Here is a 12,484-nt window from a genome sequence, read left to right on the forward strand (position 1 = left end):
CCAAATGATTTGGACCAGTGCACAAAGCAAGGTCCATAAAGACATGAATAAGTGAGTTTGGGGTGGAGGAACTTGACTGTCCTGATCTAAACCCGATAGAAGACCTTTGGGATAAATCAAAGTGGAGACTGCGAGCCAGGCCTTCTCATCCAACATCAGTGCCTGACCTCACGAATGCACTTTTGGAAGAATAGTCAAACATTCCCATAGACACACTCCTAAACCTTGCGGGCAGCCTTTCCAGAAGAGTTGAAGTTGTTATAGCTGCAAAGGGTGGGCCAACCCAGTATTTAACCCTATGGACTAAGACTGGGATGCCAAAAAAGTGTTTAAAGGCAGACGTCTCAATACTTTTGGTAATATAGTGTATGTATTTTTTTATAATTACCAATGCACTATGATTAGGGGTGCAACGGATCAAAAAACTCACGGTTCGGATCGTTCCTCGGATCAGGAGTCACGGATCGGATCATTTTTCGGATCGGCAAAAAAAAAAAATTCTCCCCCACTGTAATATACACATCTCCCCCCCCCACTGTAATATACACATCTCCCCCCCACTGTTCACCCCCCCACTATAGTACCCCCCCTCCTCTCAGTACATAGACCCCCCCTCCTCTCAGGGCAACAGACCCCCCCTCCTCTCAGGGCAAGTGACCCCCCCCCTCCTCTCAGGGCAAGTGACCCCCCCTCCTCTCAGGGCAAGAGACCCCCCCTCCCTCCTCTCAGGGCAAGAGACCCCCCCTCCTCTCAGGGCAAGAGACCCCCCCTCCTCTCAGGGCAAGAGACCCCCCCTCCTCTCAGGGCAAGAGACCCCCCTCGGGCAGTACAGGCACTCCCAGCGTGTGTCCCACGAGTGAGGGCTCCTCTGTGGGTGTAAACAGAGGAGGGCCGCCGCCGGATGTACCAAGATGGCCGCGGCTCCGGAGCTAGGCCGAAGCCGAGGCCTTTCCTAATGTTATTCCTGCGGCTCCGGAGCTGGGCCGAAGCCGCGGCCTTTCCTAGCGTTATGGCCGCAGCTCCGGAGGTAGGCCGAAGCCGCGGCCATAACGTTAGGAAAGGCCGCGGTTTCGGCCTAGCTCCGGAGCCACGGCCATAACATTAGGAAAGACCGCGGCTTCGGCCTAGCTCCGGAGCCGCGGCAATCCGCGGATCACAGTGTGTTATGATCCGAAGGGGGTGACCCGTTCGAATCACGGATCAACTGTGATCCGTTGCACCCCTAACTATGATAGAGTACTAATAAAATTAGAAATGGGTATCTCAGCCACTTTACTTATTAAACTAAACTAAAATTGTAACAAACTTACATTCTTATTTATTTAAGGATAAGGGTTGATTTCTGCCTTCTTGAATAAATATACACCCCACTTCCCTGTAGATAGAAAAGCCAGAAAGTAATATTTCAGTTATGTTCTATGTTTATAGGTTGAATTAGATGAACTATGGGGCCAGATTCACAGCCAGGCGGCGCAGCGTAACGTAACCGATTTAGGTTACACCGCCGCAAATTTTCTGGCTAAGTGCCCGATCCACAAAGCACTTACCTGGAAATTTGCGGCGGTGTATCCTAAATCCGTCCGGCGCAAGGCGGGCCCAATGGAATGGGGCGAGTCCCATTTAAATTAGGCGCACTCCCGCGCCGGACGTACTGCGCATGCTCCCGTCGCAAATTTCCCGACGGGCTTTGCCCAAAGTTACGACGCGCCAACGTTTTGTGAATCGCGACGGGTAAAAAAGACTTGCGCCGGGAATTTTTTTTTTTTTTTTTTAAATCGAAAGCGACGCGGGAAAGACGGGTATACTTTTACATGGTGTACTAAGTTTACACATTGTAAAAGGTGCCCTATCTTTGCGACGGCAAACTAACACTTGCGGCGACGTAACGACGGGAAAAAAAATTGTGGATCGCCGTAACTGCTAATTTGCATACCCGCCGCTGGTTTACGACGCAAAATCCCCCCAGCGGCGGCCGCAGTACTGCATCCTAAGATCCGACAGTGTAAAACTATTACACCTGTCGGATCTTAGGGATATCTATGCGTAACTGATTCTATGAATCAGACGCATAGATAGAAACAGGGATACAACGGCGTATCAGCAGATACGCTGTCGTATCCCTTTTGTGAATCTGGCCCTATGTTCTTACTCTATAATTCCGGCATGGGGAGATGTAAATTGGTGGTTGTGATGCTTCCGGTTTCTGGGAGCATGAACACCCTCACCGGTGACACCTGACGCTTGGGCGTGATAACGTTACAAGATGGCACTTAATGTCCAGACGTCCATGCGCCCAGAAACCGGAGCTGCCTCAACCACAATTTTATATCTGCCCACTCCAGAATTATTGTCAGAGGCTAGACCAGCTCAGTGACGTCAGCCAGCAGTGGGCTTTTTCTGAATCTGTTTCTAAGTCAGCTTTTCTAAACTTTACTTCAGAGAAACCCTTGGAATGCTTTTCAGGTCTGAGGAAACCCCTCTTAAGCCTCGTACACACGACCGGTTTTCCCGGCAGGAAAACTGCCAGGAGAGCATTTGGCAGGAAATCCCGGCCATGTATATGCTCCCTAGCAGTTTTCCCGTCAGGAAAACAGCCGGTAATCCCAACGGGAAAATAGAGAACCTGGCTCTCTATTTTCTCGTCGGGATTCCTGGCAGAGTGTTTCCTGCCGAGAAAACCGGTCGTCTGTATGCTAACCTGTCCGAAGGTAAACCCGCGCATGCTCGATAAGCCTTCGACTCATGCGCGGTAGCATACAAGGCATAGTGTAGGGTGTAGCAAGATGGCGGCAACAGCATCGAATGTGACGAGCACCGGCTTGTCGTAGTCGATGACGTCACCGCGTTCTTGCCATTCAAAAGAACGGCGGTTCTTCTGAATGGCTGCCTGTATGCACGGCTTTGCAAGAAAAGTTCGCCAGTAATCCCGTCAGGAAAACCAATGTTTTTTTCCTGACAGGATTCCCTGCTGTGTTTACAGGACCTTTAATTGATTTAACCTACAGCTCATGGAACACTACCATGTACAATGAGTTGTAGGAAGGGTTACCTACTGTATTTGACACCCAGGAGGCTAAGCCTTGCAGCCACCACCTAAATTCTAACATTTCAGCCAAACAGGACTGTACACATGGCGCAGAAATGATGTTGTGCTTGGCTATCAATTTTAACTTGGCCTGCAGTGTTTGATAGGTGGCACTGCCCGTCAAACTCATCTAATAAAGTCAATCGGAGCACACTGCAACCAGGAGACAAACACTTGGCCGTGTTTACAGTGTAGTATTTTAATATAAAATTCACTTTGAGAATAAAAAAAGAAGATATTCAGACGTCGGACAAGCGTTTGCCCTGTATTGCAGTGTTTTAATATAAGATTCCCTTTTGGATTAAAAAAATAAAACATTTAGGAGGTGGCAGGATTGCCTACTAAATGCTTGACAGCTGCTGAAAAGTGTTCCTCTGTGGATCGCTTTTCTCACTGGTGGTAAGCACTACCACTAGTGAGAAAGAGCCCTTGGGGATCCCAGGAACCCTTTCTGAAAAGGGTAGGTCTGGATTCTTTCACCTTTTTGTAAAAAGTAAGGCTGCGGAAATTAACAATTAATTCCTCGATTAATTGTAATTTTTTTGATCGATCAAAATTCTTTTGATCGGTACTCACCTCTCCGCTGGCTTCCGGGTCTTCAGGGAGTTCTGTCGGAGATCTGGTGACGTTCCGGACACCGGCGGGGCTTGCCGTGTCCATCTGAAGGGCTCCTTTGCTGTGCCTTCATATCTGCATGCCGGTGGGACATTACTATCTGCCACACGCAAGGGATGTTGCACTTCCCTCTATCAACTTGGGATTCTACAGCCATCCACTGGGAGTTGTGATAGTTCCCTTCACGGGACATCTACATGCCGACAGACTGATGTTAACCGCTCCTCATCTGGATTCAGCAGTGGTATCGTTGTACACATTTTTATACCAGTATCATACTTAGCTACATGTTTTTATGACTGCTTTTGCTACCGTTTTGTATTACTCACACCATTTTTTCAGTTTATGTAGCTACATCGATTTTATCTCCAGTGCAATATGTATTTTGTTACCTACTTGAAGACTATACAAGTTGTAATGCTATTCTCACTGAGCGCTGCCTTTGTGTGTTTTGTGTATCCTGCTATCCATTTTTCCAGTGGTTGGTAGCTGCACTGGAAATCAGCCTGCAAGGAGATCAGCTAAAAGTAGTTGGATCTGTATGTGCGTTATAATTAATCAAAATTAGTCAATTAACTGATTTAAAAAAATTGATTAATCGAACACAAAAATTTTAATCAGTAACAGCCCTAGTAAAAAGCCCTGTGACAAGAACCAAATTCTCACTACTGTTATAAGCACGTTCTTCCTTAAAGAAGGCCTAGTTATTGAGTAACTTCAATTCACGTTCTTGGCAATGCAGTTTGGTTAGTGAGGTTCTGGAAGTGAAGTTGTTTTGTTTCTTTCAATCGAAACTCTGCAATTCACTTCCTTACTGACCTGGTGGATAGTGAGGATGAACTGTGCGGTTACTGTGGGAGGGGTTGTGTGATCAAAGCTTCTCATTGTACACTTAAAATCAGGTTTAACTTCTTTGTTTTGTTATCAAAATGTATTTCAGTTTGTAAAGATATTTGTATAATTATCAAGTGACAGCAAGTACCGTTAAAATATAACTTTTTTTTTTTTTTTTTTTCATTTTGAATAAAGTAAGGGAGGGTTCTATCATCTGTCAATTGTTTTTGCCATTTGTGTCCCATTTGGGAGATCATTGGTTGTCACAACTTCTGTCCCCATTGAAAGATTTGTCCTGTATGTCCTGTTTGTCCTTTATAACCCCAGGTGACTACCCAACATTTGGTAAACAGGACGAATGGAGAAGGTAAATCTCCCTAACGAGGGCACAGATCGCAAATCAAAACCAAAAAAAGAAAAAAGTTTTGTCTTTTAGTTATACTTTAACAAATACAGTTATATCTTGTTCCAGAATTACTTTTGGGTACTTTATTATTTACACCTGATCATTGATACAAATAACCAAACAGCAAAGGATATGGCTTCAAAACTCAAATATTTAAAGCATGCAAATATAATTAAAATGGACCCCTCAGTATTTTTAATGTTTAAGAATACATTTCTAACAGTATCCAGTTTTTAAAAATCTGTACCTTTTATCATCAAAGCAGCAGTCCAAGACATTTTATTTTATTTTTTATCATTTTTTTTTAAAACTGCTTTGCAGTGCCTGCAGCTGCCGCTGCCGGGTCTCTCACTCTCTCTCTCTATCTCATCACCAGGGCCGGACTGGCCCAGCCCGGTAGGCTGCCTGTCCTGAGGCTGCTTTGAGCTGTAGCTGACTGCAGTTCTCCCCCTCTCTCCTGCGTGTATGACACCAGGCATCTCTCGCTGTGTGTGCGAGCTGGGTCTGTGTTCGGCTGTGCTGCCTGTGCTAGACCTGCTTGTGTGATAGTAGATGGAGATGGAACACTGATTGAATCAGTGTTTTGTCTATCACACAAGCCCGTCTAGGGGGGGACCTTGCTAGAGCACACTGCCCTGCCGAACACAGACCTACAGCTCCTGTTTGTTCCATGACACATGTCGGGAGAGGAGATACCTGCTGTGTGTGATCGAGGCAATGCTATGGTGAGTGCCTTCCAAAGTGGGGCTGCATTCATATACAAAGTGAGGCTGCATTAATATACAAAGTGGGGCTGCATTAATATACAAAGTGGGGCTGCATTCATATAAAAAGTGAGGCTGGATTCATAGACAAAAGTGGGACTGCATTCATAGACAAAAGTGGGACTGCATTCATTGACAAAGTGGGACTGCATTAATATACAAAGTGGGGCTGCATTAATATACAAAGTGGGGCTGCATTAATATACAAAAGTGGGGCTGCATTTATATAAAAAAGTGGGAGAGAGGGAAAGTGGGGCTGCATTCATAGACAAAAGTGGGGCTGCATTCATAGACAAAAGTGGGACTGCATTCATAGACAAAGTGGGACTGCATTCATATACAAAGTGGGGCTGCATTAATATACAAAAGTGGGGCTGCATTAATATACAAAAGTGGAGCTGCATTACTATACAAAAGTGGGGCTGCATTTATATACAAAAGTGGGAGAGAGGGAAAGTGGGGCTGCATTCATAGACAAAAGTGGGACTGCATTCATAGACAAAGTGGGACTGCATTCATATACAAAGTGGGGCTGCATTAATATACAAAAGTGGGGCTGCATTAATATACAAAAGTGGGGCTGCATTCATATACAAAAGTGGGGCTGCATTAATATACAAAAGTGGGGCTGCATTAATATACAAAAGTGGGGCTGCATCAATATACAAAAGTGGGGCTGCATTCATGGACAAAAGTGGGACTGCATTCATAGACAAAAGTAGGGCTGCATTCATAGACAAAAGTGGAACTGCATTCATATACATAAGTGGGGCTACATTTATATACAAAAGTGGGGCTGCATTAATATACAAAAGTGGGACTGCATTCATAGACAAAAGTCGGGCTGCATTCATAGACAAAAGTGGGGCTGCATTCATAGACAAAAGTGGGACTGCATTTATATACAAAAGTGGGGCTGCATTTATATACAAAAGTGGGGCTGCATTCATATACAAAAGAGGGGCTGCATTTATATACAAAAGTGGGAGAGAGGAAAAGTGGGGCAGCATTTATATACAAAAGTGGGGCTGCATTTATATATACAGCGGGGCTGCATTCATATACAAAAGTGGGGCTGCATTAATATACAAAAGTGGGACTGCATTAATATACAAAAGTGGGGCTGCATTTATATACAAAAGTGGGGCTGCATTTATATACAAAAGTGGGGCTGCATTTATATACAAAAGTGGGACTGCATTTATATACAAAAGTGGGACTGAATTTATATACAAAAGTGGGACTGAATTTATATATACAGTGGGACTGCATTTATATACAAATGTGGGGCTGCATTAATATACAAAAGTGGGACTGCATTAATATACAAAAGTGGGGCTGCGTTCATATATACAGTGGGGCTGCATTCATATGTACAGTGAGGCTGCAATGATGGGCACTGATGAGGCTGCATTGATCTCTTGTACCATGTCTTCAGTCTCTGACCATCTCTTGTACCATGTCTCCAGTCTCTGACCATCCCTTGTACCATGGCCATCCCTTGTACCACGTCTGCAGTCTCTGACCATCCCTTGTACCATGTCTGCAGTCTCTGACCATCTCTTGTACCATGTCTGCAGTCTCTGACCATCTCTTGTACCATGTCTGCAGTCTCTGACCATCCCTTGTAACATGTCTGCAGTCTCTGACCATCCCTTGTACCATGTCTGCAGTCTCTGACCATCTCTTGTACCATGTCTGCAGTCTCTGACCATCCCTTGTACCATGTCTGCAGTCTCTTACCATCTCTTGTACCATGTCTGCAGTCTCTGACCATCCCTTGTACCACGTCTGCAGTCTCTGACCATCTCTTGTACCATGTCTGCAGTCCCTGACAATCGTCTACAAACTATGGGATAGATTTATGGCATTTATATTTAAATATTTTTTACTAGTAATGGCGGCGATCATTGATTTATTAGCGGTACTGCAACATTGCAGCGGACACACCGGACACCTAATTGAGTTCTGTAAGCAACACCTTATTTTCTGGCAGTGCCCCTCCCGAGACTAGACTCTGGATCCGCCCTTGCCATAGGCTAATGGCTTTTTTTCATTTAGCCTGTAGAAAAACTTACCTAATTACATAAAGCACATAATTAAACCACCTAAGCAAGGACATGCAGCCGCTCAGGACCGTACACATGACGTGACCATGATGCTTCGCTTCATGTGCGCAGCAAAAAATAAACCCCTTTTGCATTCTGCTGACAGTAGTGCAGCTGAACCCGACTGATTCAAGTTAAAGCAGAGCTCCACCCAAAAGAGGCCCGAAGCCTCATAAATATTCCAGGCAGCTCCTCCTTACCTTCACCCACTGGCTCTAGAACATTCTGCAATGTACCAGAAACAGACAGCCTGCTGTCTGCTGAAAATGGGTCACAGGAGTGCAAAACAAACTTCACTCCTGTGATCCACAGAAGTACAGCCAAGCGAGCTTCGGCTGTACTTCTCCTTTAAACCGGCATTACACTCCTAGATTTTCAAATGAACATTCCTACAAATATTCTTAGTACATTCAAAGACTATGAATGTTGTTTAAAAGTGCTTAAAAGTTTAATTTGCTTTTACCATTCAGTTTTTGGAAAGAATAACATTTCCTGCAAGAAAAACGCACACACTGTAAGGGCCCTTTCACACGGGCTGTCCGATCAGGTCCACTTGTCAGTTTTTCAGGCAGACCTGATCAGACACTGCACTGTCCTCTAAGGCCTTGTACAAACGATCAGTCCAAACTGATGAAAATGGACTGAAGTTCAGTTTCATCAGTCCAAACCTACCGTGTGTATGGCCCATCAGACTTTTGTCCTTCAGACCAAAGTTTTAGAACTTGCTTTAAAATCGGACTGATGGACGCCTGACCGATCGGTCAAAACCGATGGTTAGTACGCAAAAGCATCGGTTCAAAACCTGCGCATGCTCAGAATCAAGTCGACGCATGCTTGGAAGCATTGAACTTCGTTTTTTTCAGCACGTCGTTGTGTTTTACGTCACCGTGTTGGACTCGATCGGTTTTTGAACCGATGGTGTTTAGGCACATCAGACCATCAGACTGTTTTCATCAGTTTGGACTGATCGTGTGTACAAGGCCTCAGAAGCGGCAAATATCGGCGGACACATGTCTTCTGGCACTCACCACCATCCAATCCTGTTAGCCAAAAACATAAGGATGGTGGTCCTATTTTCCTTCCGTCCGTAAGAGAGGAGAGAGAGGACTGTGTTTGCGTCCGCACTGCACAGTGGAGTAGACACGGACCTGTCTTCTGCCCGCTCAGCGGGGATCAGAGGAGCAGTCCCCTGCTTAACGAGTGGATTCCATTAAGCGGAGGCGCCCGTGAATAAGGGGCCTTAGAAATTAATTTGTTCAAGAAAAACTTTCCATCCTGATCTTTTGAATTTTCTCATCACTATGGTCAAAAACAAGCATCAATTTGACCCCACTAACCATTAGAAAACCGAACAAACGTTCCTAAAATGAAAGATTTCAAATGAAATTCTACTGGTGTAAAGCCAGCTTAAAAAGAGAGAGCTTGCTGTAACTTTTGTAAAAATGTATTTTATGGTTTAAAAAAATAATTAGAAATCAAAGAAAAAATATGTGTAGAAACAATCAATGGACCCATCAAAGTTGAAAACTGTGAATGTATTAAAAAAATGTAAATTAATTCTTTTGATCTAATTATTACAGTTAAATATGCATGTTGGACTAATAATAGTATATAAGCAGTTGGTGAACTAAATTATATAAAATGTGATTAAGCAGTAATAAATAGAAGAAAATGTCAGTTTTACTTTACATTGCACTTCTTAATCGCGTGCCATATCTTTTAGTTCTAAGCTTTACCAAGATGAGTGTATTGTGCTATTTAATTCTCCTAACTATGCATCAAAAGAATCCATCTATGTTGTTTAATTAGATTTTTTGACTTTTCCCTACCTTTGAGTCCACTGATTTATGTTCCATATATACATGTTTAAAGGTTTTAGATTTATGCTATGCACATATACCTAATTAATTCATTTTAGCCAGGAATTGTTCTATTTAGTGTCAGTAAATCACCTTTTCCTTTAGAAGATCTATTATTTTATCTTTATCTGGGGCTTCCTGGCATCCTCCTCATATCCTGTCTACATCAAAAATTACTTTTTATCCCAATTCTAGACAAAAGTTTTTGCACTTGTTTACACTTGCAACAGGGGTCAGTAAAAATTGGCCAATGAGCTGAAGTTTTACCACCCTGCAACCTCTCGACTTAACATAACATTGTATCTGGAGAGGACTGCACAACATAATTTAATGGCAGGAACCATAAACCAGACGGAGACAGAAAGTGACGTTAAACACACCTTTAATCTAATGGGAAAAATAACACAGTTCAGGAAAGTAGTAAAAAAAAATAGAAGTCAGGGTTTGGATGCCAGAGTGGGCAATTAAATGAGCCGGGGTCAGGAAACCAGAGGTCAGCGCACTTAGGAGCAAGAATCAGGAACTGGAATCAGAAGGGAAGTCAGCCAGGCCAAGTCAAACACAGGAGCACAGGAAGGAACGCACTTAGAGATCATAGACCACGCAAGGGCAAGGAGGAAATGCGTTAAAGTGCTTAAATAGCAAAAAGGGGCTGGCTGTAGGCTGAACTAATGAGGCAGGTTAATGGTAACCAGGTGAGTTACTGTGGTAACAATGAGTGGCTGGTATTTAAACGACAGCTGAGCACTGAAAGGAAAGAGCTGCACATTAGGCAGCAGGAGCCCAGCTCTGATATGTAAAGCATGCAGTTGCGACAACCTGCTGGAGCCATTGGAGCGATTTGGCATGTGTTTTGACAGGTCAAATCGCATACCAAATCAGTGGCTATTGCTAGCAATGGCACCCTCCAAATCGGTGGGGTGCCGCACCGATTCCCAAAAGTGGTCCCTGTTGGGGGGTGATTTGTATAGACATCTGTGCAGGAACCCACACAGATGTCTGCCAAATCGCTACTGAAGTAGGACTGCATTGTCGGGTTGAAATTGTGCGGGATCAGCTGAACTTGCATGATTTCTAACCCGCAGCAATGTAAGCCTGGGCTAAAGCAGGCAGTGAGGGGGCAATATATCGCCTTTCCGGCTGCCATTCAGCTTCCCTCTAAAAAAAATTATCCACCGTCAATCACTGTTGTAAAAGGAGGCCCCTTTTCCAATCAGTGTACATGACCATGCCACATTGGACCGGATTTCCATCACTGGAGTTTGTAGGCAAAGAACCATCTATCCTCCACAGCTTATCCCTGTGCTATGATGACCTCCGTTATAAAGAACATTTTCTTGTCTTACTGAACCTACCCTGACTAATGCCTCGTACACACAACCAGTTTTCCAGTCGGGAAAACTGCCATGACGTCTTTTGGCCGGGAAAACTGCCCGTGTGTATGCTCAATGGCAGTTTTCCCGACAGGAAAACTGCCACAAATCGCGACGGGAAAAAAGAAAGCTGGTTTTCTTTTTTCCCGATGGGATTTGCGGCGGTTTTTAACCCGGCAGTATTCCAATGGGAAACACTGCCGTAGAGCATACACACGGCCAGGATTCCCGGCCAAAGCTCTCACCGCAGTTTTCCGATGGGAAAACCTCTGGTGTGTACAGGGGGAAAGTCATCAATCAGGTTCTCTGTTTTCCCCCCAGGATTCCCGGCGAACTTTTTACCACCGGGAATCCCGGTCGTGTGTACAGGGCTTTATGTAGTTACATAGTTAGTCAGGTTGAAACAAGACACTAGTTGTGTATATGGAATTGTATTTTCTTTTGGTTGAACTAGATGTTCAACCAAAAGAAAATACAATTCCATATACACAATCCTTCACCCATAGTTGATCCAGAGGAAGGCGAAAAAACTCAGCAGAGCATGGTGTAATTTGCTTCAGCAGGGGGAAAAAATCCTTCCTGATCCCCTAAGAGCCAATTGGATTTTCCCTGGATCAACCTTACCTATAAATATTAGTACCCACTTATATGATGTACATTTAGGCCCCTTTCACACTGGGGCGAGAGGTGCGGTGGTGGTAAAGCACCGCTAATTTTGCTGCGCTATTCGGCCGCTAGCATGGCGGTTTTACCCTCGCTAGTGGCCAAGAAATGGTAAAAACCTTCCGCAATGCACCCCTGCAGAGGCGCATTGCCGATGGTACAGCCGTGCTGTCCCATTGATTTCAATGGGTGGGAGTGGTGAAGGAGCGGTATACTCACCGCTCCAAAGATGCGGCTAGCAGGACTTTTTTTCCCGTCCTGCTAGCGCACCGCTCCAGTGTGAAAGCCCTCGGGCTTTCACACTGGAGAAACAAAAGCAGCTGTTTAGGGTCGGTTTGCAGGTGCTATTTTTAGCGCAATAGTGCCTGCAAACCACAGTGTGAAAGGCGTCTTAGGAAAGAGAATATATAGGAAAGAGAATATCTTTATCTAATATAATATAAAAAAAATTAAAAACTTACATGAACTAAGTGATGATGGGATACAAATGTGTAGTCAATATCTGTTAATAAAAAAAGCCGCACCTCTTTGCCCGTGCCACCTATGGGAGCAAGTCAAGCGTGCCTAATGGTAAATCCAGCCCTGGGGCCATGTGTCATCTGGGGCATGGCTGAGATCAGAGGAGATCCCTAGCTGAGATGGCACTAATATCAATGCAGAAGGTGGACAACTTTTAACCTCCTTAGCGGTAATCCCGAGTGTGGCTCGGAGTGAAATTTCAGTATCAAAAGCGGTAACTCCGAGCCTCACTCAGGATCGCATCACAGGATCCAGGCA

This window comes from Rana temporaria, chromosome 10 (genome assembly GCF_905171775.1).
Source record: "Rana temporaria chromosome 10, aRanTem1.1, whole genome shotgun sequence".
Classification (NCBI taxonomy): Eukaryota; Metazoa; Chordata; class Amphibia; order Anura; family Ranidae; genus Rana; species Rana temporaria.